Source organism: Mobula hypostoma, chromosome 29 (genome assembly GCF_963921235.1).
Source record: "Mobula hypostoma chromosome 29, sMobHyp1.1, whole genome shotgun sequence".
Taxonomy (NCBI): domain Eukaryota; kingdom Metazoa; phylum Chordata; class Chondrichthyes; order Myliobatiformes; family Myliobatidae; genus Mobula; species Mobula hypostoma.
The window spans coordinates 19,322,901-19,345,706 of NC_086125.1; the positions used below are offsets into that span (position 1 = coordinate 19,322,901).

Genomic DNA, 22,806 nt, shown 5'->3' on the forward strand with positions numbered 1-22,806 from the left:
ACTACACTAGACTACAGACCTACTCAGGACTGCATAAAGTGCACAAAACAGTGCAGGCATTACTATAAATAATAAACAAGACAATATGCACAGTAGAGGGCAGTAGGTTGGTGTCAGTCCAGGCTCTGGGTATTGAGGAGTCTGATGGCTTGGGGGAAGAAACTGTTACATAGTCTGGTCTTGAGAGCCCGAATACTTTGGTGCCTTTTGCCAGATGGCAGGAGGGAGAAGAGTTTGTATGAGGGGTGCGTGGGGTCCTTCATAATGCTGTTTGCTTTGCGGATGCAGCGTGTGGTGTAAATGTCTGTAATGGCAGGAAGAGAGACCCGATGATCTTCTCAGCTGACCTCACTATCCGCTGCAGGGTCTTGTGATCCGAGATGGTGCAATTTCCGAACCAGGCAGTGATGCAGCTGCTCAGGATGCTCTCAATACAACCTCTGTAGAATGTGGTGAGGATGGGGGGTGGGAGATGGACTTTTCTCAGCCTTCGCAGAAAGTAGAGACACTGCTGTGCTTTCTTTGCTATGGAGCTGGTGTTGAGGGACCAGGTGAGATTCTCCACCAGGTGAACACCAAGAAATTTGGTGCTCTTAACGATCTCTACGGAGGAGTCGTCGATGTTCAGTGGAGAGTGGTCGCTCCAAGTCCTCCTGAAGTGAACAACCATCTCTTTTGTTTTGTTCACATTCAGAGACAGGTTGTTGGCTCTGCACCAGTCCGTTAGCCACTGCACCTCCTCTCTGTATGCTGACTCATCGTTCTTGCTGATGAGACCCACCACGGTCGTGTCATCGGTGAACTTGATGATGTGGTTCGAGCTGTGTGTTGCAGCACAGTCGTGGGTCAGCAGAGTGAACAGCAGTGGACTGAGCACACAGCCCTGGGGGGCCCCCGTGCTCAGTGTGATGGTGTTAGAGATGCTGTTTCCGATTCGGACTGACTGAGGTCTCCCAGTCAGGAAGTATAGGATCTAGTTGCAGAGGGAGGTGTTCAGGCCCAGTAGGCTCAGCTTTCCAATCAGTTTCTGAGGAATGATTGTGTTGAATGCTGAACATTCCATGAACAGCATTCGAATGTACGTGTCTTTTTTGTCCAGGTGGAGGGTGATGGCAATGGTGTTGTCTGTTGAACGGTTGGGACAGTACGCGAACTGCAGGGGGTCCAGTGAGGGGGGCAGCAGGGTCTTGATGTGCCTCATGACGAGCCTCTTGAAACACTTCATGATGATGGATGTGAGTGCAATGGGACAGTAGTAATCAAAATTCTTAAAAGTATCTTGGTGATGTGACTCATTAAACTTATGGTCCTATGTAATTCACATTCTGTTGCTCCAGGTTTCTTAGGAAGAGTGATAAATACTGATTTTTTCATCTCTTCTGGTATTATGCCACTTTCATAAATGTCTGATTAAATCAGTAAGTTTTTCAATTCCATAATCTTCAAGGATAATTTGTTCTGTTACTAATTCATCAGGACCTGCTGCCTTTCCTTTCCTCATCTTATTTATTGCATTACAAACTTCAAATTTAAAATACTTGAACCTTCAATGTTTTTCTTAATTTCTGGTTTTTCACCTTGATTGTCTTCAAACAATTCCTGAATATACTCAGTCCATCTGTTCATAATCTCATCTTTTTCCATGATAATGGTACCGTCCTTTGCTTTCAAACATCCACCTGAAGAACAGAGGTGCTTTTTACCAGTGATATTCTTGATTTGTTGATGTAACCTTTTTGGATCAGTAAGAGGGATTCTTTCTATTTTTTCTATTTCTAACAATTATACCAGTGCTTAAGTAGAGTAGTGTGAGCTGCCTTAATGACTATCACTCAGTACCACTCACATCTACAGTGATTAAATGCTTTGAGAGGTTGTTCATAGCTAGAATCAACTCCTGCCTCAGCAAGGAGTGTAATTTGCCTTTCTCCACAGTAGTTCTATTGCAGACGCAATCTCAATAGCTCTTCACATGGCCTTAGATCACCTGGACAATAAAAACACCTATGTCAGGATGATGTTCAGAATCAGAATCAGAATCAGGTTTATTATCACCGGACTGTGACATACATAATCTAGCAGAGAGAGAAAAAAAACCAAATAAAATAAAACATCATAATAAATAAACAAGTAAATCAATCATGTATATTGAATAGATTATTAAAAAATGCGCAAAAACAAAAATAATGTATATTAAAAAGTGTGAGGTAGTGCTCATGAGATCAATGTCTATTTAGGAATCGGATGGCAGAGGGGAAGAAGCTGTTCCTGAATCGCTGAGTGTGTGCCTTCAGGCTTCTGTACCTCCTACCTGATGGTAACAGTGAGAAAAGGGCATGTCTTTCTGAGACACCGCTCCCTAAAGATGTTCTGGGTACTTTGTAGGCTAGCGCCCAAGATGGAGCTGACTAGACTATAGCTAAGGACTTAACAGCATAATTCCCACAGACCTGATCAATAATCTCCAGAACCTGGGCCTCTGTACCTCCCTCTGCAATTGGATCTTTGATTTCCTAACTGAAAGACCACAATCTGTGCAGATTGGTGATATCCTCCTCACTGACGATCAACTCTGGCACACCTCAGGGGTGTGTGCTTAGCCCACTGCTCTACTCTCTCTATACCCATGACTGTGGGGCTAGGCATAGCTCAAATATCATCTATAAATTTGCTGATGATATGATCATTGTTGGCAGAATCCCAGACAGAGATGGGAAGGCATACAGGAGCAAGATAGACCAGCTAGTTGAGTGGTGTTGCAGCAACATCAGTTGTAGATTTCAAAGTGTAAGACAAGGGAACATGAACCAATCCTCACAGAGGGATCAGAAGTGGAGAGAGTGAGCAATTTCAAGTTCCTGGTTGTCAGGATCGCTGAGGATCTAACCTGGTCCCAATATATCAATGCAGCTATAAAGAAGGCAAAACAGCAGGTATATTTCATTAGGAATTTGAGGTGATTTGGTTTGTCACCTGAAACACTCAAAAACTGCTATAGCTGTACCATGGAGAACATTCTGACAGGCTGCATCACTGTCTGGTATGGAGGGGCTACTGCACAAGATAGGAAGAAGCTGCAGAAAATTGTAAAATTAGTCAGCTCCATCTTGGGTGCTAGTCTCCATAGTATCCAGGAGGGCTTCAAGGAATGATGCCTTAGAAAGGCGGCTTCTATCATTAAGGACCCCCTACCGCCCAGTACAAGCCCTCTTCTCCAAATTTGGAGACCACACCTGGAGTACTGTGTGCAGTTTTGGTCTCCAAATTTGAAGAAGGACATTCTTGCTATTGAAGGAGTGCAGCGTAGGTTCTCAAGGTTAATTCCCGGGATGGCGGGACTGTCACATGTTGAAAGATTGGAGCGACTGGGCTTGTATACTCTGGAATTTAGAAGGCTGAGAGGGGATCTTATTGAAACATATAAGATTATTAAGGGATTGGACACACTGGAGGCAGGAAGCATGTTCCAGCTGATGGGTGAGTCCAGAACCAGAGGCCACAATTTAAGAATAAGGGGTAGGCCATTTAGAACAGAGTTGAGGAGAAACTTTTTCACCCAGCGAGTGGTGGATATATGGAATGCTCTGCCCCAGAAGGCTGTGGAGGCCAAGTCTCTGGATGCTTTCAAGAAAGTGATGGATAGAGCTGTTAAAGATAGCGGAATCAAAGGTTATGAGGATAAGGCAGGAACTGGATACTGATTGTGGATGATCAGCCATGATTACAGAGAATGGCGGTGCTGGCTCAAAGGGCCGAAGGGCCTACTCCTGCACTTATTGTCTATTGTCTATTGTCTCTTCTCGTTGTTACCATCAGGAAGGAGGTACAGAAGTCTGAAGGCACACACTCAGTGATTCAGGAACAGCTTCTTCCCCTCTGCCATCCGATTTCTAAATGGACATTGAACCCATGAACACAGCCTCACTTTTATTATATTATTTATGTTTTGCACTATTTTTAATTAATTTAATATACACATATACACTTACTGTAATTGATTTACTTATTTACTTTTTCTTCTATATTATCATGTACTTCACGATATGCTGGTAATTTTAAACCTGATTCTGATTCTGATTCTAAATCTTCCAGCTTGCTGAGACTCTGGTTAGGTTGCATCCGGGGTATTGCACTCCACATGGTCACAGGATGCGGAGGTTTTGGAGAGGGTGCAGAGGAAGTTTACTCGGATGCTCCCTAGATTAACACGGATGTGCTATTTGGACAAGCTTGGGTTGTTTTCTGTGGAGGATCAGAGGCTGAGGGGAGACCTCAGAGGAGTCACAAGGTGATGGGAGACGTAGAGTAAACAACCTGCATCTTTTCGTCAGGGTTGAAATACCTCATTCTAGAGATCGTTCACTTAAGGTAAGAGGGGTACGTTGAAAGGAAATGTGTAGGGCAAGTTATTTATGTAGACAGTGGTGGGTGCCTGGAATACATTGCCAGGGATGGTAGTGAAGGCAATTATGAGAAGAGGCATTTAAGGGGTTCTTAGATAACCACATGAATGTGCAGAGAATAGTGGAATATGGACATTGTGTAGGCAGAAAGGACAATTTTAGTTGGGCATTTGATTACTAGTTCAATGAGCTTGGCACAACAACATGGGCCAAAGGGCGTATTGTGCCAGACCATTCTACGTTCTAAATAAACTTGTTCCATTTAGCACCTTCTGTGTGACAGAAGTTGCCCATTGGGGTTCCTATTAAATCTTTCCCCTCCTGTTTTAATCCTATCCCTCTTGTTCTTGATTCCTCAACCCTGGATAAAAGTGTCAGAACATTTGGATATGCCCAAGTGCGGAGAGTGAGAGAGAGAGACTGAATGGGGTCAACAGGACTGAGAACTGTTGCAGAATTTAAAGGAAAAGGAAAAGAATAAATGCTAGGCCAACAGGGCCATTAACTAAAGCTCTCAGATCGAAAGTTAAGTGCCAACATTGTGGCTGAAAGCAATACCAAAATACAAAATGAATACTGCTCCTTTCCAGCATCAGCTGAAGTGGTAAAACACACACACAAAATGCTGCAGGAACTCAGCCGGTCAGGTAGCACCTATGGAATGGAATAAACCCTTGGCATTTTGGGCTGAGACCCTTCATCAGGACTGGAATGTTGACTGTTTATTCCTTTCCGCAGATGCTGCCTGACCTACTGAGTTCCTCCAGCATTTTGTGTGTGTTGCCTTGGATGTTCAGCGTCCGATTTTCTCGTGCTTGTGAGTCGAGGTGGTGGTCCTCTCCCCTGGACGAGGGCGAGGGTAAGCAGGGAGCATGGTGTTGTTGAGCTTTTGGTTCCAGTCTCAACAAGACTACAAGGAAAAGAAGGGAGTTAAATACCGGCAGAATGAGCCAGTAATTAGCTGGAAGGTGCATGCGCTCGAGTGCAATTGTCCAACTTGCGGTGCAACCTGCCTACGGGGGTGTGTAGACGCCACAGCAGAGTGTGTGATTGTGACAAAAAGACTGGGTTCATTCGCCCTATCTATGCGCCCCATGATTTTATACACCTCTGTAATCCAGTATTAGTCTCCTACGAGCCAAGGAAAGTAAGGTCCTAGGCTGAGCCACCTCTCCCTAATACATCAAGTTTTGGCAGCATTCTCATGAAACATTTTGGTACTGTACTCGTTCCAGCTTAATGGCATCTTTCCTATGGGGCCAAGGAATCCAAGTGCATCCTCAACAGCGTAAAGTTCTATCCTTGACCGATGAAGGCCAATGTGCCAAGAGCCTTCCTCACCACCCTGCCTACCTGCAACGCAGGTACATACTTGTACCCCTCAGTCCTTCTGCTCTGCAACACTCCTGTGGTCATTTAACACACGCAAAATGCCGGAGGAATTCAGGTCAGGCACCATCTATGGAGAGGGAAAACCGGATGGCGTTTCCGACCAAGACCCTTCCTCAGAACTACAAGGGAATGAGGAGGGAGGTGGGAGAAAGGGAAAGGGGTACACGCTGCCAGGTAATAGGTAAAACTAGGTGAGGAGGGAAAGGGTGTGCTGGGGTGGGGGGGGGGTGATGAAGTGAGAAGCCGGCTGGCGATAGGTGGAAAAGGTAAAGGGCTAAAGAAGAAGGAATCTGATAAGAGAGGAGAGTGCAGCACCATGGAGGAAGGTAAGGAGGAGGGACACCAGAGGGAGGTGATAGGGTGTGTTAGTGTGCTCAGGCTTAGCTTCACTGGTCCTTGACTACTAAAGAAAAACATTCCATATGCCTTTAAGCCACATTATTGACCTGTCCTGCTCTCTTTAAATGACCGTACATGTACATTTATTGTATACTTATTGTGCATTTTTTTGCTTTGTTGCACCTCCACAAGCGAATTACTTCTTCTAAAGAGAGTGTCTCTTAGAGAAGAAAATTGCTCACAGCTCTGTCTTCAATCATCTACTCAGCATTGCATTTCACGGAGGTTTGGACATGCAAGCTGATGGGTTCACAGCAGCCTTGTCAGATCATTAAAAAAATGATTTGCATGTCTCTTCGCTGACCCCAGGACTTCGTGGAGTGCTTTACAGCCAAGGTGAGGTGTAGTTAGTGAGATGATGGGAAACGTGGCGGCCATATTGTGGAGAAAGCTTCCATAAACAACGACCAGATGACGATGAGATAATCTGTTTCTAACGGTGTTGGGTAAGGAATAATTCTCGGCTCTGATTGTAAGCACTGCTGTGGGGTCTGATAGAGCAGACAGGGTCCCAGTATTGTGTCTCTTCAGAAAGCTGTAGCTCATTGATCCAGGAAGAACCACAGCCTAGATTCTGTGTTTAGGTCCCTATGGTGGGACTGCTTTATAATAAAATGATTTCAGAATGCTTATGGTTTAGCAGTCAGTTCTTTTTTTTTAACTGAGGTCCTACTAACAGCAGAAGCCATATATCCTGCCGTATGGAGGTGACCCTTCAGCCCACTGAGCCTGTGCTATCTATCAATCGCCCACTTACACTATTCCTATCCAAGCTGGATAGAGTGGATGTGGAGAGTCTATAGTGGGGGAATCCAGGACCAGAGGGCACAGTCTCAGAATACAAGGATGTCCCTTTAGAACAGAATGGTGAATCTGTGAAATTCATTGCCACAGATACCTGTGGAGGCCAAGTCATTGGGTATATTTCAAGTGGAGGTTGATGGTTTTTTGATTAGTAATGGCATCATACAGGAGAAGGCAAAAGAATGGGATTGAGAGGGATAATAAATCAGCCATCATAGTATGGTGAAGCATGCTCGATGGGCCAAATGGCCTAATTCTGCTCCTATATCTTATGGTCCTATGGTCAAATAGTACCCCCTCCCCACAGATTCCAATGACCTATCGACACACCAGAGACACTGTACAGTGGTCAATATACCTCTCGACTGAACATCTTTGGGATGTGGGAAGAAACCAGAGCTCCTGGGGACAACCCACAGGGTCACAGGGAGAACGTTCAAACTCCACCCAGGCAGCATCCAAGGTCAGGATTGAAGCCGGAATTTGTTCAATCTGCACGACTGTGAGGGCCCTGCTGAATCTGTAAAAAGGATATGGATTTTTTTTCCTTTGTGGGTGGTCTCATTCATATCAAGAGGGTTGATCGCATGACAGTGCAGAACAGGTTTACCAGGATGCTGCCTGGATTAGAGAGCATGAGCCGTCGGGAAAGGTTGTTCTCCCTAGAGCATTGGAAGCTGAGTGGAGACCTGATAGAGGCCATTGAGAGGTGTAGATAGTCAGAAGCTTTCCCCCAGGTGCAAATGCCAAACACCAGAATGCATGCTTTGAAGGTTATAGGTGGGGTTGAGTTTAAATCAACATTTATGCACAGTGTTGTAGGGACCTAGACTGGGTTACGAGGGCTTGTAGTGGAAGCAGGCAGTTTGGTAGGTTTTAAGTGCCTTTTAGATAGCACGTGACTATAAAGGGAATGGTGGGATATAGATGATACACAGGAGGGGGACACTTAATATATATTGGCATCAAGATCAACATAATATTGTGGGCTAGGTATTTTGCCCAGCGCTGCAGTCCTGATGAAAGGCTTTGGCCTGAAGTGTCGACTCTTTATTCCTTTTCACGGATGCTGCCTGGCCTGCTGAGTTCTTCCGCATTTTGTTTGTGTTACTCTGGACTGTTCTATGTTCTAAGGAGATTAAGCAAAATCCAATCTCGAGCAATAAAAGAAATTACTGGCTGAACTCAATAGGTGTCTGCGGAGACGGTGGGATAGACAACTTTAAGTTCCCAGATGTTACCATCTCGTCGCACTTTGATATAATCATGACAAAGATACGCCCAAGGCTCTCCTTTGTTAGGAGTTTGAGGAGATTCAGTATGTCACAAGAGGCTCCTGCAGCTTTCTACAGATGGATGGTGGTGACTAGTTGCATCATAGCCTGGAATGGAGGCTCCAATGCACAGGATTGTAAGAGGCTCAATCATAGGTACAACACTCCTCACCACTGAAGTCGTCTTCAAGGGCTGATGCCTCAAGAAGGTGGCATTCATCGGTAAAGACACTTACCATCTGAAGTATGTCATCGTCTTGCCTCTACCATCAGGGAGGAAGTATGGGAACCTGAAGACCCACACTCAATGATTCCGAAACAGCTTCTCCCCCTTTGTCATCATATTCATGAGTGGCCCATGGAGACAACTTCTTTACTCCTTTGTTTATGCACTTTTTATTTTGTAATTTATAGTAATTTTATGTCTGCACTGTACTGCTGTCACAAAATAAATTTCACATCGTATAAGACAGTGCTAAAATCAATATGATTGTGATTCTCATTCTGATTGAAGAGTCAACAGCAGGATAGAAGCACCCTCTGGGCAACAAAGGTTTGCTTCGCCACCTCTGCCCATATCTCATTAACGTATAGCTTAACTTTCCCCTGAATTCCTGAATTATTAGTGGAAAGAGAGCATGGGGTTAATTTTAAATCCTGCCAGACTACAGCTCAGGAGAGTGGTCAGGGACGATTTATGTTGCTGGCCCATTGATTACTTTTTTCTTCTGAAAATGAACTCAGCACCTTTCCACAGAAATGCACAGAACATCAAAGATTCCTACTTCCCTCAACCCCTGCTCCAGTTCAGTCCTGCCCCTCCACCCCCTCTCCCCCAGCACAGATCCACACAGCCTCTCTGTGAGGATAAAACAGCCCCTTGCTACGTAAGCTTCGTGAATAGTTCAGGACCCTTGACCTTGACCACACAGCAGGCAGGGAGATAGGCTGAACTTGCTCTGTGTGCCATAGCTCTGATACAAACGTTGCCAAGAAAGTGACAATGGACTGTGTGGGCCTTTGTATAATGACCTTGAACAAGATGGCCTCAAACCCGGCGCAATGGTGGAAAATCACCTTTCATCTTCAGGCCGTTGCAAGAGAATTGGCAGAACTTCCACCTGCAAAGACATAACACGGCTGAGCCCTTGTGCTTCCAGTCTGAATTTATCTATCTAACTTTATCTCTATATGGAATAATCAAGGTTGTTCGATGTAGTTGAAGTATTTGCCATAGTGGTGAGCTTTATAATAGTCTCAGTGAACTAACAATTCTGGTGCAGAAGGAGACTATTTGACTAGTTGCTTGTGTTCCAGCATTGCTAGTGAGCTATACAATTGGTTCCACCACCCGTTGTCCCCATATATTCTTGGGCAATATTCTTTAAAAAAAAATTGGCCATATGACTCTTGACTCCTGTGGCATCTTCCTACGCACATACAACCCGAGACCACTTTACTGGGAACCTCCTGTGCCTAATAAAGAGGGCACTGAGTGTATGTTCATGGTCTTCTCCTGCTGTAGCCCATCCACTTCAAGGTTCAACATGACCTGCATTCAGAGATACCCTTCTGCACACCACTATTGTGACTTGTTGTTATTTGAGTTACCGTCAGCTTGAGCCAGTCTGGCCATTCTCCCCTGACTTCTACCATTAACAAGGCATTTTCACCCACGGTACAACCGCTCACTGGATGTTTGGATGTTTTTTTTTTCTGTTTATCGTACAATTCTCTGTAAACTAGAAGCTGCTGTGCATGAAAATTGTTACAATCAATGAAAAAAAAAATCTGGAGGTTGGAAGAGAACGTATATCATGTACGGTCCTGTTGAATAGGTCTGCCTGACCCACGTAAGTAATGAACAAGTTCACGCGATAAATAAGTCAAATGTACATGCACAGGGTAAATAGGTCAGACCTTAATTGATAGATGGACCAGCCTGCGAAATCGACCAATCACATGATGTCACATGACCAGTCACGCGGTGGACGGGACATCGCTCTGCCCGTAAGTTTTTAGGCGACACCAGCTTGATAATATTCCACCGGTTTTCCGGACAGTTCTGATTGGTGCAATCCAAAAGCCCCAGCATCAAGTGTTGGTCTGGATTCAGAGCTTTCAATTGGGGATTCTGTTTCGATAGGTGGTGGAGCGAACGCATCTTGTTCACCAGCTTGTTGTGGAATGAGAGATTCATTTGGCTGTTTTCTGATGTGGTCCAGATGTCGGCAGCATACGCTACCATCCTCAAGTAACTTGTGGACCCTCTTTAACAACATCTTCTCCTTACATCCACCTTCGGCACTCAGGATTCAGGCAAACATGAAAACTCAAAGTACTGCACATTGTTTCTGTCTCTTACTCAGTCGTCCCGCTCTGGGCGCAATAAATCCAATTGGAAACACAGTCTGCAGCCCAATAATAGTTTAGATGGAGAGAAACCTGTGGTAGCTTGTGGGGTTATTCAGTACCTGAATGAAAACCTGGTTATTCTGGTGTATATGTCTCCATTCAACTTTTGTACCCCTTGCTTGACAGCCTGAACAGCTCTTTCAGCAATACCGTTTGATGATGGGTGATAAGGGGCGTAGGTTGCAATCGAACTCCATCGTCTTGTAAAAATTGTTTGAATTCCTCACTTATAAATGCGGGACCATTATCACAGCCCATAGCATCGGGGATTCCATGCATTCAAAATAGTGCACGCAAAATGTTTATCATCATCTGGCTGGTCAAAGTCTTCACCAGTTTGGCCTGGATCTATTTAGAAAGCGCATCGGTGACTACCAATAGCATGTGGCCGTCCAATGGACCAGCAATGGACATGTAAACATTTCCAGGGTTTGGTGGGCCAATGCTGTGGAACCATGGTATGGGAGCATTTAAAGATCGAAACTGCTGGCATGGATTGCATACACAAACAATGCGCTCAATGTCTTCATCAATTTTCGACCACCAAACGTAATTGCAGGCTCGCGCCTTCATGCTTGATAATTGGTATTTCTGGAAAGGCACAATGTAGCTCTTCCAGGATAGGGGACCACAATCCTCCAGGAATTACAATATGACTTCCCAACAGTAGACAACCATCGCAGATACTAAGCTCATTTTGATGTCTGGCATAAGGGTAGCACAGTTTCGTTGGCCATCCATCTTCTACAAACCTTTTTACTTGTGCTAATGTTACATATCACTCAATTTCTTCTGTTACTCGAGAAGTGCTGATTGGAGATGCATTGACCCAGGCCAGTAGGAGTACCAGCTCGCCTGGAAGCTCTGACTCGCGAGGATATTCACATAATGGAAGATGGCTAAAGGTATCTGCGGTGTAATTGTATTTACCGGGAACATACGACATTGTGTACTGATGAGTGGACAGGAATAGAGCCCACTGTTGCATCCATAGTGATGCCATCTGCGGCACAGCCTTGCTTTCACCAAACAATCCCACCAATGCCTCGTGGTCCGTATGAATCTAGAAACATTGCCCGTACAGGTAATGGTGAAAATGCGTAACCCCAAAAACAACTGCCAGTACTTCCTTGTCCAACTGTGCATAGTTTAGATCGGCTGGGTTAAGAGTGCATAATGCAAAAGCGATAGACTTTTCATCACCGAACATATTCTTCTGGGTTAGCACTGCACCAACACCATACAGGAAAACTCACAGTACAAAAGTATTGGCACCCTGGGTCTGAAGTGCATTAGTGCTTATGATTAAGTCAGCCTTTGATATCGCAAATGGCATGGAAACAGCAGATAAGAATGAAGTTTTGTTGCAACAGTGCGAACCACAAGGAGAGGCGACGTCCACATCAGCAACAACTGCAGCATATTATACTGATGTTATCAAGGTGTCCCTAGCTAAGGAAAAAGGGAATTATACTCCAGGTTTCCAATGCAGACATCCCACCCTGCAAAAACTCATTTCAGGGAGGTAGCACCATCAATTTGCAGGAGACTCCCGGAACTTCCAGGAGAGGTGGGATGTTTGCAATAGAGTAGCTCCTTAGCAGCTAGCCAGTTAGTTTAAATAACGTTAGCTATGATAATGAACGAATGACACCTGTTAAACTCACCTCAGCATGTCTTTTACAGTCTTAACCCACCATGGGCAATAGAAAAGGTGGGAGGAGAAGATGGCAGCGCGACGCAGCACGCGCAGCTCTCCGGTGAAACGATATCGTATCTGTTAAATAGGGGCCGTGGACAATTCTGATTTGATGAAGACAGATGTGAGAAGCAGAGGAACATCTGGAGAAATTTCTGGAATGCCTGGTTCGCTGCTGTTGTTACTGTGCAATTGAGAATCTCCGGAGGGTAGGCCCCAAAATCCCCGGCTTTGCCTGCTGCTGGCGACCGAAGCTGAGGTCGAAACGTTCGGATAGAGATGGTGCTCGGTACTCGGTGTCGGAGGGCTGATCGGAGCTCGAAGTTTTCGGACGACTCAGAGTCGGACTGTGGTCGGGCATGGCAGGGAGAGTTTTCTTCCTTCGCCCGTCTGCGTGAGATGTGGGACTTTTGAGAAACTTTGAACTTTTTTACTGTGCCATGGACTGTTCTTCATCAAGTTATGGTATTGTTGCACTGTTGTAACTATATGTTATAATTATGTGGTTTTGTTAGCTTTTCAGTCTTGGTCTGTCCTGTGTTTTTGTGATATCACACTGGAGGAATATTGTATCATTTCTTAATGCATGCATTACTAAATGACAATAAAAGAGGACTGCGTGTCCTCATAATCTAATCTACAAAGTAAAAAAAAGTCATTGTTGCAAACAGTGCAGTGAGCAACACTGTCATGATTTTTGACCCCGATTAGGCAGGGGTACACTTTAGTGTAGTCTGGGGTGAAGTATGTTTTATATTTTCTTTTTTTGGAACACTCTGCCATGGCGCGCTCGCTCTCTCTCTCTTGCACTCTCGCTCTCGCGCTCTCTCTCGCTTTCGCGCTCTCTCTTGCTCTCTCACTCACTCTCTCGCGCTCTCTCACTCTCTCTTTCTGTCTCGCTCTTGCGCTCGCTCTCTCATACTCTCTCTTCCTCTCACGCTCTCTCTCTCTCTCTCTCGCGCTCTGTCTCGCTCGCTCTCAAAAAAATCGATTTCCGGGATATTGTGTATAATTTGCGGGCATCACGGAGCCGCTATCAATATGCGGGAGACTCCCGGAACTTCTGGGAGAGGTGGGATGTCTGCCAATGTTACCGTTTGTGGTGAATTTCACCAGAAGCCTAACTGACTATCGACACCGAGACTCTGCTATACTTGCCAAAAGAAAGGACACTTGACAAGAGTTTGCCGATCTGGGCTTCCACCCAAACCGGAATGTTCCACAGCAGCACAATACGTGGCTCTGGAGACGGACGTACTCAGATGGTCTAGGGCCAGTTCCCCCTACACGGATGGTTTTAAAGATTAACGCAGCTCCATTCCCTTTGAACTCGACCCTGGATGCCCTATTGCTCTATGCAGTGAAAAGACAGGGGTAAGTATGTTTGACCCTGACTCTTTGATGACTCTTACACCACGGTATTGCAGACGGAAGTATTACATGGGCGAGCAGTTACAGTTCCTTGGTTGTGACAGAATTCTACTTGAGCATGAAAGTCAATTGCACCAATTACCAGTGATCACTAATGGAGAAGGAATGAATTTACACCACTGCGATTGGCTACAAAAAGTGCCTGTCTTAGGTGTGTATCAGATGACATGTCGGTTGAGAGGTTACTCAAATATAAACGTCTTTTCGGCAATCCTGATGAAGGTAAGCTCAAGGGCACCAAAGTACGTCTTCCAGAATCAGGCATGGCCAAACCAAAGCTCTTCAAGGCACACTCCTTGCCAGACATACTTTGCCCCAAAGTTGAGGCACAGCTTATATGATTATAGAAAACAGTATCATTGAACCTATGAGGTTTTCACACTGGGCAACCCCTATTATGCCAGTAGTCAAGAGTGATGGGAGCATAAGGATATGCGAAGGTTACAAGATCACAGTGAATTCATGCCTACTCACCGACTACACCCAATTCCAAAGATAGAAGACAACCACGCAACACTAGAAGGTGGAAAATTCTTCACTAAATTTGACGTTCTTTTTCGTACAGGGGGGTGGGGGTGGGTTGGATGTTTCTCTCCAGTGACTTTCATGATCTTTCTTTGTTTTGTGGCTATCTAGAGAAGACAAATTTCAAAGTTATATAGGGATACATACTTTGATGATAAGTAAACCTTTGAACTGTTGACCCTCATGCATACCAACAGCTCGAACTAGAAGAGTAGTCTAAAAGCCTCACTACTATTGCAACCCACAGAGGCTTGTTCCAGTGTATGAGGCTCCCATTTGCATATATTCATCTCCAGCAATATTCCAACGTACCATCAAACCCTGCATTAAAGACCTGCCCAAAACAATAGCTTACTTAGTCTGGAGGGTAGAGCTTAGTCATGATGGAACTAAACGATGACTCCTTTGTTTGCATCTTCAGAAGCAGCTCTATTTCCATCTTTAATATCTCTATTTTTCCCTTTTAGGGTTCCTTTGAGGACCCTGTCCTGGAGTTACACACTGACTTCAGTTCTTTGTGGGAATGGGACCTGTTCTCAGGGTTTCATGACTGGCCGTTATTCGATATGCCAAGGATGCGGTCTAGGAGAATAGCTCACCTTCGGAGTTCCAGGATCTCGTGGCTCTGGAGATGGGAGGATTGAAGGTCGGTGTTCCGGCAGAGATTGGTGTGTCATGGGAGCCGGAAGATCTATGGCTGTGTGCCCAGGGACCTGAGATCTTTGGGCACAGAGCTTGGAAAAAGCGACACAATGGACTTCTAACATCAAAAACCAGCGAGTTGTTTGTTATGTCTCCCCTCTGCTGTTAAATGGGGACACCTCCTTCTCCCTTATTAAGGAGAGAGAGAGCCTGTGGTATGTCAAATACCGGGTGAACAATGTAGTCTTTGGGGTACTGCAAGTCTGTGTCTTTGCTGTTGCTTTGCTGCACACTTGAGTGATCAGTGGTGGGTGCCAATGCTTTTTTTTTGCTGGTGGGGGGGGGTGGGAATTATTGCTTACCGCTGCTTATGCATGGGAGAGGGGAGAGCTGTTGGGGAGGACTTTGGGTTTCTAACATTTAACTGTCATTCATTCTTTGGGGGCACTCCTCTGTTTTCGTGGATGGTTGCAAAGAAAAAGCATTTCAGGATGTATATTGTATACATTTCTCTGACATTAAATGTATCTTTGAAACCTTTGATATTCAGATTACTGGGTAGACCCCAGAAGAGCACTTGAATAATCTTGATAAAACCTCCTCCCGACTGAATCAGCGTGGTCTACAACTAAATCATGAGAAATGCATCATTCCGGCAGATCATTTTAGAATACCTGGGTCTTCGCTTGGATTCCAAATCCAATCAAAGAAAAGTTTCGCTCCATTCTTGAAGCCCAGCAACAAGGAACATCCTTGAACTTGGCTCCTTCTTGGGCATGTTCAATCGTCATGCCAGATTATTGAAGGTGACATTGGGACCAGGCAGAGGAATCTGCTTTTCAGAGAGCCAAGCTGAAGCTGACTCAATCGCAAGCATTAATACACTCCAGACTCGGGGTGCTAACAGTTTTGTACTGTGAAGTCTCCCTGTATGGTGTCGGTGTGATATAACCCAGAAGAATATGGATGGTGATGAAAAGTCTGTCACTTTCATGTTTTAACCCAGCCGAGCAAAACTAGTTGGATAAGGACATCAGCAGTTTCTGAGATACTTAAACCACCTGGTCTGGCACCAGCAATCATTCCATGGGTCAAAGTCACTTAGATCACATTTCTTCCAAATTCTGATGCTTGGTCTGAACAACAACTGAACCTTTTGACCATTTATGCATTGAGTTGCTGACACACGATTGGCTGATTAGATATTTGCATTAATGGGCATGTGTACAGGCATACCTAATGAAGTGGCCAGAGTGTATAGTGGCTGCACCAACAGTAATCACTGTATAGGTTCAATAAACTGATTAGAAAGGCTGGCTCTGTTATGGGAGTCAAACTGGACACACTGGAGGCTGTGGTAGAACAAAGGACCCTACAGAAAATGCTGGCAATTCTGGACAATTTTCTTACCCTCTGTATGCTACTTTGGCTGAACAGAGGAGCACTTTTAGTAATAGACTAAGACAACTGCGCTGCTCCAGAAAGCGTGATATGAGGTCATTCTTAAGGCTGATTTATACTTCTGCATACGGGCTACACTGTAGCCTACGCCGTAGGCCTGATATATACTTTTGCGTAGCCCTACGCCATAGCAAGCATGTGTAGTTGTGTCTGCGTCGCTCTGCAATTCACCACCAAAACGCTAGTTGCCGGTGGGGTTTCCATGCCACTGTGTTGAGTTTCTTCGTGAGAGACATGGGACGAGGAAATGCATTTCAAATATTTTCCGATGTCTGCAGGTGGATTTGACGATTTGGTTCATCGTCTCCAACCACTTATTTCGCATCAGTGTACAGACATGGCGGAGAAAAGCAACCGGAAATGTGTAGGAGGAAATACGATGCTACCAAGCGGACCAATCACAGTTGTTGCGGTCTGCGTCACTGCAACGTGTGAGTTACATTTTTGGGGAGGTGCACATCACCCTACGGCGTAGGGTACGCAGTACCTATGGCGTACATTTGACGCACAAGTATAAATCAGTCTTTACCCTCAGCCATTAGGCTCTATAATGAGTCAACCCACAACCAGGGAAGTGATGACCCCCTTCTATTAGACTGTTTGTGGTAACTTATGTTTTATTCTTTCTACTTTTCTAATGTTTATACCTGTGCATTTGTAATGCTACTGTGACACTGTAATTTCCTTTGGGATCAATGAAGTATCTATCTATCTATTTGACAAATTCATTGCTATAGATATTGACTGTATATCATTCAGAAAGGTGCCATTTGGCCATTAAAGAGAAAGATTAGCTTTATTTGACATATGTATATCTTGCCAAGCTAGCCCCAGTTCCCTGCTACCATGTCTTTATATCATTCCCAAGTTAATCTTCTCAATCCCTCCTTAACTCTGTAACAATCCCAAATTAATTTTATTGACTGCCATTGCCTTTACCTTTAACTCTGTTCAATCCTAAATTAGTCCCACTCTGGACTTACGCATATCACAATAAACTTGACTTTGACTTTGACTTTGCTCTCCCTTCTTACCTACACTTGAATCAATACCAAATTAATTCAACCACTCCATCTCACTTTAACACTAACCCTACTGTTCTGATGTCTTGCTTTAAACTTGCCACAACCGTAACGCACGGCATCAGCCTTGCTCTCTTCCCAGAATAGCATAATATCAATTTCAACATATCCTTATATCTACAAACTTCCCATTGTCTTCTTATCAAGCCCATACTGTCCACAACACCCTTCATATTGTTGTACCAATTCCAGGCTAATTCACTTCCTTCTTTATCCATTTCATATACCCCTAATTCTTTCAGCCACATCTCAGTGGCTATCTTTCTTGCTTGCCCTGAGAACCTATGGGTTCAGACTCTACTTCGGAGACTAGTTGCTTGCCTACTGAGTGTATTGTGTCTGTGTCCTTTCTGTCTGCTCTTTCTTTCCCTTTGGCTTATCAACAAAGTTGTTTGCTTGCAACTATGTCTTAGCAAGACATAATACCTGCAGAGAGAAGTTGGTTAGGAAAAAATATCAAAGTGATATAAATTAATCATCGTGTTTGAGAATACAGATCAAATCTAACATGCTGTGTGTCATTTATCCTAATATTATCTCAGTTGCTGCAAGCAACTCTCTGTTGGGAATTTAATTTTGCAATAATAATGGTCGATACCAGAGAGATTGTTTTTCATAGCAGCTGGTGGCAAAGACATTATCAGTGCCTGGGCTTGACCTTGCATCCAACTGCTTATATTAAGATGGTGATTGCCTTTATTGACTGGCCTCAGTCTGCATCACATTGAGAATTTTAAAGTTATCCCAGGTTGTTTGATGATAGACGGTTTCGGATGGTGTCTGGGCAACTTTAACCCAGAAAGTTAGAGTTGATGCCCTCCAAATTTCTGCACAGTTTAAAAAAAATTTAACAATGCACTTGTGTGATCCCGGTGGAAGAATATCTGTTCCAACAAGATACTAGTTGCATTTACATAATATCTTCGATCTAGTCCAATGTCCGAAAGCAGTTTACAGGAGGTTTATCACGTGCCCTTTGACACCAAGCCGTGACAAGGGGTGTGAAAGTAATAAAGTTTGGTCAAAGAAGAAGTCTTTGAGGGAACTCAAGGCAGCGAGGAGTGGAAAGTTCTGTAAGTGGATATGGTGCTTGATTAACATGGATTAGTTAGGCAGAAGTGCCTGCAATGTCCAAATAAATCAATGATAGTTATTAGAATTGAATATACCATAAGACCCTAAGGTGTCAGAGCAAAATTAGGCCATTCAGTCCATCAAATCTACTCTGCTATTTAATCATGCTTGTTCTTTTAACCCTATTTTCCCAGCTTCTCCCCATACTCCTTAACCTCCATACCAATTAAGAACCTATGAAACCCTCCCTTAAATAAACCCAATGACATGGCCTCCTTAGCCATCTGTGGCAAGGAATTCATGGGTTCACTACCCTCTGGCTGAAGAAATCTCTCCTCACCTCAGTTCTAAAGGGACGACCCTTTATTCTGAGGCTGTGCCCTCAAATCCGAGGCCCTTCTAAAGCTCTCCAAGTCCACTCTATCCAGGTCTTTTAGTATCAAGTAGGAGAGACCAACCCTCCCTTCTTCATCCTTTTAAACTCTATCAAGTACAGATCCACAGATATCAAATGCTCTTTACAATTTAAGCATTTAATTCCTGGGCTTCTTTTTGGCAACCTCCTCTGGACCCTCTCCAGGGCCAAAACATCATCCCCAAAATTCCTCCCAATATTCCAGATACTGAATATCAGAACTGAGAATCAAGGTTAGTGAAGGGACTGCCACCATTGAGGGATCAAAGGAGAGGCTGACTGCATCAAGCACGTAAGAGTCTTGGTTCCTCCTCTGAGAGTCGTCTCTCAAGCCCCTCATCTGGATGGTCACACTGTGAGATCTGAGGACTCGTGGCAGAATTGCAACCATGGTGTTGTGGGGAGTTTTGCTCCACAGATTACACTCTCAGCCTGAGTGACACTCGACCGTCTTCCATGAGCAAGAAAAAAAGCAGCAAAACCTTTTCCTACGTCTGTAATCTCCCCAAAAGAACGACAAAGTTACCAATATCCAGCACTTTGCATACTGTCAAACCTTCCTTTCAGTGAAAGGACAGTAACAGAAAATTCCTGACCAGCCAGTCCCTATGATAAGTGAGAGACACTTTGTTTCGGCCAGGCTTTCTTCCACCAATGCACCCTTCCCACCTCTCCCCACAAGTACTCAGTCTTCCGGTTCCAATGGCTCCTAATTTGTTCTCTCTTCCTTATGGCCTCCTCACACTTTGTTTCCAAGTTCTATTTTATTATCGAAGTATGTTTTGTAAACCATATACAGCATTGAGTTTTATCTTCTTGCAGGCATCCACAAAACAAAGAAATGCAGTACAATAGAATCCACAAAAACCTCACACAATGACTGACAAACAACCGGTGTGCTAAAGAGGACAAACCATGCAAAGAGTGAAAAAAGTAAGTAAATAATGCACAGAGCACGAGTTGCACAGTCCCGTAACACGAGTCCACGAGTCCGCGGGTTGCGGAGTCGGCTGTGCGCTGAGGTGAGGGTAGGCGGTCCAGGAGCCCGATGGCAGCGGGGCAATGGCTGCTCCAAAACGTGGTGGTGAGGGACCCCCAAACTTCCGCTCCTCCTGTCCGGTGGTAGTAGCGAGAACAGAGGCAGACAGGTCAAATGTTGCTGAGCAATGGTTCATTCTCCGCTCTTGGGCCTGGACACTTTAATAATCCACTGCCTTCAATCCAACGCTGTTTAACCTCCAATGAGCGATTAGGTGGTTTTCTTGGTGGGGCATTGCTATGCTACATGGTTGCTAGTTTGAATAATAGAGGGACCTCGGGGTACATGTATGTAGTTCACTGAAAGTGACATCACATGTAGATGGAATGGTGAAGCAGGCTCTTGGCATGCCGGGGCACTGAGTATAGAAGTTGGGATGTTATGCTGCAGTGATGCAGCATGCATTTAGAATTTCGTGTTCAATTTTGGTCATTTTGCCATAGGAAAGATGCCATAAAGTTAGAAAGAGTGCAGGAAAGATTACGAGGATATTGCCAGGATTTGAGAGGTAGAGTTATAGATAGCGGTTACAGGGAAATGCAGCATGGATATATTATCAAAGTCAAGTTTTTTTGCCATGTGTCTGTGAGTCTGAAAGTCCTGGGCCAGGAACTAGAGGCCATTCTGGGTTTGAAGGCCTACCTGTGTGAGTGTGAATGGGTGGTTTGGTGGGAGGTTGGGAGAGGGACTTTTTTTTGCGGTTGTTGTCTTGTTTTGTTTTTTTGGCTGTTGTTTGTGTTGTTCTGCTGAACATTGTGGGAATGCTACGTTGGCGCTGGAATGTGTGCTGATGTTGTGGGCTGCCCCCTTCACATCCTCAGGTGTGTTGGTTGTTAACACAAAAAACACATTGCACTATATGCTTCAATGTGCATGTGATAAATAAATCTGAACCTGAATCTGCGGTTGGTCTGGCTACGACTTTTTTCAATGGAGTACAGGAGAACGAGGGATATTGTAGAGGTGTATGAAATCACGTGGAGACTGGGTCAATGCACAATCCTTTTTCCCAGGGCTGGAGAACCTTGAACAATGAGACATAGTTTTAAGGTGAGAGGGGAGAAACTTAACAGGAGCATGAGGGGCAACATTTTTTCACCCAGAGTGAGCTGCCACAGAAAGTAGTTGATGCAGGTTTATGAACAACATTTGAAAGATGTTTGGATGGATAGAAACGTAGGTTGGAAGAGATTAGAGGAATATGGGCAAATGGAACCAGCTTACATGAGCATCTTGGTCGACCTGGACTAGATGGGCAGAAAGGCCTGCTTCTGTGCTGTCTGATTGGTAAGGGGGCTCAGGGTTATGGAGAGAAGTTGGGAAAATACTGTTTAAAGCAATCAGCTGTGATTGAATGGCAGAACAAATTCAATAGACCGAATGGCCTAATTCTGCTCTGATATCTTATGGTCTTATGATCTATTCCTTTCTAAAGCATCTTATGAATTCATATGGACGTAAACAGGCTGTTCTCCCTGTTTTTTTGATGTATGACTCGATGACACACTTACCAGAGAAGTAGCAATTTAAGGCCCATTTCTTGTGGAACTTGTCAGTTCCTGATACTCACTTACGCTTTTTTTAAACTTGAAAGTGGTTCATGAGGCGTACATTGCAATACACTGCAAATTCTTGATAACGGCGGGCAGAGCTTGCATTCATAGACACAGCTCATGATGTCAGGATGTCCCAAACTCTCTACAGATCCCAGAGTACTTTTTGTAAGGTTGTCTTAAAGGAAACACATGAGTCAACAGTGAAGCAACTTTGGTTAAATAAACTATTTTTGTGATATTAATGATCACGTCAGGGAGAATCCCCTGACTTCTTCACAATAATGCTTTGGGGTATCCACCTGAGAAAACAAACAGGGACCTCAGTTTTGGTCCCCAATTCAGTGATGCCTCATTTGACATAGTTTTCTCTGACATTGTACCACTCACTCAGCATTGCACAGTGGTGCCTGCCTCATCCAGGGAAGGGTTACTGTGGTAACTCCTGAAAGAGTGAGTCACCATTCACAAAGTGACCAATAAAAGCTATGATTTTAAATTGAAATGGGATGAGATTGCTGGAGAGCTCTCCACTTGCAAAGATCACTTTGGAAATATTTACTCTATGTACTTAAAGTTATCAAGGGAATGCTTAGGAGAGGGCTGACAAAGTCGCCTTATCATCTGTTACTCTGATGCAAACGTTCCAACATCACAAAGCAAATCCCTTGTGTCTGCATTGCTAAAGTTAGCTTGTGACAGCACTGCAGATCAGATGCTCCCAGGTTCTGTGCACGGATTGAGCTGTGCTCAGCAGTGCTAGAATTGGCTTCTGTTTATCGAGGGCTTCAAATGAAGGATGTGGAAGCTTTAAAGAGGGAACAGGGGAAATTTACCATGATGCTGCCTGGATTAGAGAGCATATCTTATGTGGAAAGGCTGTGCAAGCTAGGGCTTTTCTCTTAACAGTGAAGGAGGATGAGAGGAGACTTGACAGAAAGGTAAATATTGATAAGAGGCACGGATAAAGTAGATAGCTTAAACACAAGGAATTCTGCAGATGCTGGAAACACACATCAAAGTTGCTGGTGAACGCAGCAGGCCAGGCAGCATCTCTAGGAAGAGGTACAGTCGACGTTTCGGGCCGAGACCCTTCGTCAGGACTGGATCCTGATGAAGATCTTTGACGTGATCCTTTAAAGTAGATAGCTAGAGACTTTTCTTCCCAGGGCATCAGTGGCTAATGCAAAAGGACATA

At 44.4% G+C, this 22,806-nt stretch overlaps 1 protein-coding gene across 1 annotated transcript in view; it reads left to right on the forward strand.

Moving 5' to 3' along the window:
- Positions 1-22,806, forward strand: part of LOC134339433 (microtubule-associated serine/threonine-protein kinase 1-like) — a 347,798-nt gene that overhangs the window by 20,626 nt on the left and 304,366 nt on the right. The window contains exon 4 of the mRNA XM_063035933.1: positions 19,839-19,949. The gene's annotated coding sequence lies outside the window, so the exon portion shown is untranslated. The remainder of the gene's footprint in view (positions 1-19,838; positions 19,950-22,806) is intronic.